A 6,806-nucleotide genomic window follows, 5' to 3' on the forward strand; every position below is an offset into this window, starting at 1 on the left:
ATAATGAAAGGAAAAAAGATTTTGATCTTTTTCTTTTTCTTTTGTTTTCCTGTAATGTAAATTATTCACTCATTCTGTAGCAGATTTTTTGCAAGTATTTCAATACAAAAGAATACAAATGAGGGCCCACAGCAACTTTTTATTGGTTTGCGTAGGCAGACCCCTAAAACAGGAGTATCTTCCTGCAAGTCAAAAAAAGCAATTTCTCAGAGTCACAGTTCGTGGGTTACAAACAGGACAAAAACAAGCACTTACAATGCAATAGGTTTCGTATTTGCAGGAGTTTAAGCTATTAGCATTGTAAATGACAATTTCTTTTTTTTTTAAGTTTGAGTTTATTGAGCAATACAAAAAATCACAAAAGATAGAAAACTTATTTATTGGTTTTGATTGTCAAAACATAAACAAAAGGCAGTGTCATTTACAATGCCAATAGCTCAAATGCTTGTAAATGCAAGACCTATTACATTTCAAAGAAGCGGCCGCCCTTGTCCCAGGCTGCTTTGAAAGTGAAAGTGCGCATGGCGTACTGAATGTTGCAGGAAAGCATGTCATGCCTGCAATAGGAGAAACTCATTAAAGAAAATAGTGCTTACAGACTCAATAAGACATACTGTGCAACAACAAAAGTAAAAGGACCAGTCCTCATGGGAGGCTACAAATGAAGACAAGGAGGTACTAAGGCTGGACTAACAAGCCTATTAACGAATCAGAAGCCAACATTTGAAAAGGACAATGACACATACCAATTAAAAATATGGGTGAACTTTAAATCCATACTTGAATACAGCATGCCTCGCAGAGCAGCGCATGCACTGCCCAAGCAGACCTAAAAGCTACCAATGCACCAAAAGGACCTCACAGAGCTAGTCAATGCTGCCAGAATGCCATGAAATATAAACATGTATGTGTCTATCACTTCATCATCTATCGCACCATCAGCATCCCATACTATGATATTCATGACATATGGCAAGGAACTATTTCAAAAAAGACATCACACTTCCACCTTATATAACATACTGTCCACATGGCTTGGATTCCGACATAGAAGTAATAAACAATCTCGTATGCAGATTATGTGGTTGGTATATATAGTTGTACATCCTCAAATTGCATGCTCTCTCAATAACCTCCTCCCATTATATTCTGAAAGTTCTACATGAAAAAAACTGTTCTTATATTAAAACTATAGATTGGTTTCATCTCCTTTCTATCCAGTGACCCTCTCCTTACATTCCGCCCTCTGCACACCTCCTTCCTCTCGCAGAGTATAGCAACTTCCGGTCTGAAACTACATGGCTGCTAACTAACAAGACCTAGGGCCCGATGTAGGTAAATCTAATTTACCACTTCTAAAATACGGAATTATACCGATTCGGTATTTAAGAAGTGGTAAATTAGAGGGGGGGAAATGTAGGTAATTCTGATTCGGTAAATACGGAATCTGTAAGATTCGGTATTTACCGATTCTGTAAATACCGAATCGGTATCCCCCATTGATTCCTATGGGCCTTGAAGCCCATTGGAATCAATGTGGAATACCGAATCGGTATTTACCGATTCAGTAATTACCTATTCTTGCAAAGGTGCAGGGGGTGTCACTTTGACACCCTCTAGCACCCCAATTACAGGCTTGTGTGCCAAGTGGCACACATACATGCCCTAAGGGCATGTCTGTGTGTCACATGGCACAGGTGTGCATGCACAGATGCGCATGCACACCTGGATTCGGTATTTTACCACCCAATTGGATTGGGTGGTAAAATACCGACTCCTGAAGGCCTGTGGCACTCTTCAGAGTGCCACCTACATCTCTATTTACCGATTCTGTACATTTACCGATTCGGTATTGTACCAAATCGGTAAATGTACAGAATCTGTAAAATTACCGATTCTGTACTTATGTAGCCCCCTACATAAGAAAACCGTAATACCGGTCGGAAACGGCCGAATTCGGCCGTTCCCGACCGGTATTAGGGCTCCTACATCGGGCCCTTAGTCTCCTCTACCTGTCTATTCACCTAAAAAAAACATCTGCAGGAACTCACAGCCGCCACTAATGTTCACACATGCAACTCCTATCAACTTCATCTACTACAAACATTGTAGCAAATGCATGGAGCAGGTCCCTTGGCAGCATAAAACTAAGACCAATAATGCACAATGCCAACGATCACTGGATGAAACACTAACGTTGGTTTCCGGATTTGCCTGCTACTCGCCAGAATGAATGCCCCATCAGGGATTCTAAGCGCTATATAAGCGCAATTACAATGCAATGCAGTTCTGCCAGTGGGTAATGTTCGTGCTGAGACTTCAAATTAAGAGATGATTCAGTTCCAACAGCACCCGCTATGTTTTGCTTAGACAAAAGCAGATTAAAAAGAAATGAAAGAAGGACAAAGTTGTGTCCCAAATATGCTACGCACAGAGTTCATCCCGGTAGTGGAAGCTGCCCGTCAGTTGGTCTATGACAGGAGGTGTGCGCAGCCTGCCAGATTTTGTTGGCTTCCCGAGCCCAGCCGAGAGGCTTGGGCGCCCAGTCTGCTTCCAGACAGGCTGGTATGGAAAGAGGTCTGTTCATCCTCCCCCATCATGGCTGGACTGAGGGGAGGGCCTTCCTCTGCCAGCCTCCTCACTCAATTTTAGGCACACTCAACCAAGGCCTTGTTGGGAGGGGTGCTGCCTGCTCCAGATTCGCCTGTCCGAGAAGCTGGGAAGTGAGGGGTTTCCTCCAGTACAGATGTGCCTCCTCCCATGTAACCCCCCCAATCTGACAGCCTGCACATCTGGCAGACAATCCCCAGGAAGTGAGTTCATCCTTGCAGCAGCCTGACCAACGAAGGATCAAAGCTCGGACCTCCAAGGAGCCCGGGGCCCCTCCTGCGGCCCTCCCCAGCCCAGACCGTAGAAAACTGAGCACCCCGGCGCCCCACATTTAACACAACCTGAAACCTACAATGGACGTCAGCAGCACACCAATTTTTGTATACACAGAAGCTTTGTTTCCCGTTAATTTACACATAACCTAACACATAACACGCTTGTAAATCTTCCCCTATGTATATTTAAAAGAACTGTTAACAATAGGGATGTGCTGTGTAAAGCCTGACCTAATATAAGATGCATTTTGCCTATTTAGGGGCAGATTTACTAGCCCCTTGCGTGACATTTGCGCCGTCGTTACATCACTTTTTTGACGCAGCCGCGGCATAATTGTTGTGGCCCATTTACAACGCGACGCATGTAGGGAGATGCGTCACGTTGTAAAGCCCTGCGCCACATTATACCAGCATCAGGTATAATGTATGAATGGTGGGTGTTCCCACGCAAAAAAATGGAGCAATGACGCAGTGAAATCTACGAAATGTCACTTTTTCACTCCACGCCTTCACTGCGTCAAAATCCCTACGCCTGCTCAGACCAGGCGTAAGGAATGACGCAGAGCGTTTTGAATGGGATTCACCCTTCTATTGTGGCGCATTGCTGGAGTTGGTTCACTTTCATGAGCAACTCCAGCAATGCGTCACCTTTGCGCCAACAGATGCGTCAGAATTTCTGATGCATCTGTCAATCCTTGTGCCATGGAGCACTGTATTGTAAATATACCGCATCCATAGAGGCGCAAGCACATTCAGCCTGACGCAAGGAAACTGACGCACTTATGCAGATGTGCCAGTTCCTTGTAAATCGGCCCCTTAGAGTTTTCCAAAATAGATTCGCCACCTACGAGATACTATCGCTTAATTTTTAAGAACTCGCCTTGCACATTCTACATTCGGTGTACGACCCCTGCAAATGCAGCTGCCATGTACGTTAAAATCTCCTACCATCAAATATCAATGTAAGCAAGAAAATAAATATCCTTGGTTTTTTTTTTTGTTAAAGAAAATATCCTTGGTTTTGAGATGATAATTGAGTTAGCTTTTAGAGTCTTTTCCATTAGTTTTGCCTCTAATTAGAAATATCCTTCATCACTTCCCTCGAGTAATCTTTCCTTTTCTGTTTTGTCTTATAACTCAGTGATTGGGATTTAATTGGCAATTTTAAAAATTTCAAATGAGATATAAATGGGTATAGGATGATTTACCTTGTATGGGCGTATTACTTACAATTAGCCTGTTAGGTGTTGAACTTTCCCTGGTCATAATCTGAAGTTGAGGCGTTTTAAAAAACTCAGTTACCAAAAACGTGATTATGACAACATAGCTCATTTAATGTGTGTTGCAAGAAATGTATATAAAGATTATTCCCCTTCACACTGGGATACAACCCTATACCGCCATATGGCATGCTTTGTCCCTCATAGGGAACTTCATCTTTAATCACGTCGATTCACTTTGGGTATGCAAATGAGTCATATGAAGCTTATACAGGGGAACGTGTGGACATTTTTAATGAAAAACAAGTATTTTTTTCCATCTGGAGCGCTCACAGGATGCCGCCCAGTAAACAAAGATGAACTGCGTGTCAGAAACATAAATCAAGTACATCCTGAAGGGACGCCCAATCTCATTTGGAAACAGGAGTAGACAATTAAGAACAGAAAACAGTTCCTTGTTGCCTTTAAGGGCCATGGCAAAAACGTCTACTATCAAAAACGACAGTGAAAGTAACACAAGCTTTCTGCCTGAAGCGGGTTTCGTTCCACTGCAGTTCTCGTACAGGCTTTTAAGGATTTCCTAATTCCCTGCACCTTAACAGGATGATGGAGTGGCTTTGTGACACCAGAACAATGCAGCATTTGTTCTTAATTTCTTGTGGCACGTGTTGACTTGTCGAAGATTCAGATACATTCTATTTTTTCAAGTAAAAAAAAAGATTGTATGGTGTGCTACACATATTTAAGTAACATCTAAGACATTACACAAGGGTGTAATTTCAGAAGGTGAAGGCTGGAAGGTGATACAATCTTGGAACCTCTTGGGCTTGATTCAGTTTGGTGGGAGACACGCTGTGTTCAACCGGGAAAAGAATGTTGTACAAGTTGAAAATGCATGTTCCACACAGTTGAAATCAAACGATGTTCCACACAGTTGTCGTTTTAGGAGGGGACAGGCACGTATGTTGGGGGTGTTTGAAACCCTAAACCTAACGGTTCACCTGACCTCTAAATTTGCTTCTTGATCAGATGCCCTGAACCAGTCCCGAAACAATTGCATACCTCGACTGACAGATTTGGAAAGGAATACCTATGAGGTGTTCACAGCGTGCATTCTTCCTTGGTGTACACACGTGCGCGCGCACACACAGACACGTGCTGGCGTGTGTAGATTTTTGAGACCTAATAATGCTTTGTGAATTTTTTTTATTATACAGGGAAGAAGCAGGGAACGTGTTTGTATTTTACCTTCACATTGAGCGGAGGAGGTAAAGCATTTAACAACTATTTTTCGAGTCAAGAAACATGTAATATCACTAAATCGTGTTCAAAACATTTTTTGAAACATGAAAACGTGAAAGACATGGGGCCACATTATCAAGAACGGCAATAACATTATGGCCGCTTTTTCGGCAGGAAACTGACACTAAAGCGGCGATAAGGGGCTTGATAATATTCCCTAGAGAATTCCAATAAAAGCCCAGGTTCTGGTGTGAAGGACCACAAACCTGGGTTTCTATTGGAAGTTCTCTAGGGCATATTATCAAGCCCCTTATCGCTGCTTTAGCGGTGGTTTCCTCCCACTAAAGTGGCGATAATGTTATTGCCGTTCTTGATAATATGGCCCTGAGTTATTTATGCAACGAATGCAGACATCAATCAGAGGAAAATGAAAGGTGTGATTAATTTTTCTTCTATAGCAGCTGAAGAGTTAATGTGGCAAGTTGGCTGGTAATTGGAGGTGGATATACTGAGGCCAAGATATCACTTCCGGACAATATTTCCACTCCAAGGGCAGTAGCGGCCCGTGGAGGGAGTTCTGTGGGACGGTGAAGCGGTGAGGCGGGGCAGGGGTGGGGCAGGGTGGGAGGTAGTAAACACCGGAATATGGATGAATGGAGGTAAGTAAACAATTAAATAAATAAAACGAATTCCGTTGCGCCCACTGCATCACATTTTGAAATGCAGCACGTGCAACGGAATTCGTTTTACCCCCACCCTGCTCCTCCCCGCCTCACCGCCCCACAGAACACCCCTCCACGGGCCGCTACTGTCCAAGGGGCATATGTGCAAGCCCCTATCGCCACAGGAACGTCAATTTCTCCGATGTTCCTGTGGTGATAGGGGCTGCGCCTTATTTACAAGTCAGGGTTGAGCCACTTAACATGGCTTAACGCTGCCTTGTAAATAAAGCCCCCTTTCACGCTATGCTTAGCGTGAAAGAAGTGGGCAGTGGGTGTTGTGGTTCGCATTCCACCGCAATACCCATTGATTTGATTTTAATGCTGCCGCCTATTTACAAGGGTGGTGTAAATTGGAGATAGTGCCAAAATTAAGAACAGGGGAAAACCTGGTCTTAACTTGGTGCTACAGGGAGAAATGCTTTAGTTCTCCTTGTTTTTGGTTTTTCCATGTGTGCTGCTTTGTGCAGCACACATGGAAAAACCAAAATGCCCTAGATTGTTTATGTGTGGAAAGGTGTTCCTTCCTGCACATAAACAATCTTTAAAAAAAATGACATTTAGTAACTTCCATGTGTGCTGCATTAAGCAGCACACATAGAAGTGACAAAGCGACATTTAAAGATTGTCTATGTGCAGGCAGGGACACCATCCTACACATAAATGATCTTCCCCTGCACGCAGCCACCCTTGCACTATGGTGCAAGGGTGCCTACGTTGGCGTTAAGCTGCAAAATGTA

This window comes from Lissotriton vulgaris, chromosome 2_1 (genome assembly GCF_964263255.1).
Source record: "Lissotriton vulgaris chromosome 2_1, aLisVul1.2, whole genome shotgun sequence".
In the NCBI taxonomy this organism is placed as follows: Eukaryota; Metazoa; Chordata; class Amphibia; order Caudata; family Salamandridae; genus Lissotriton; species Lissotriton vulgaris.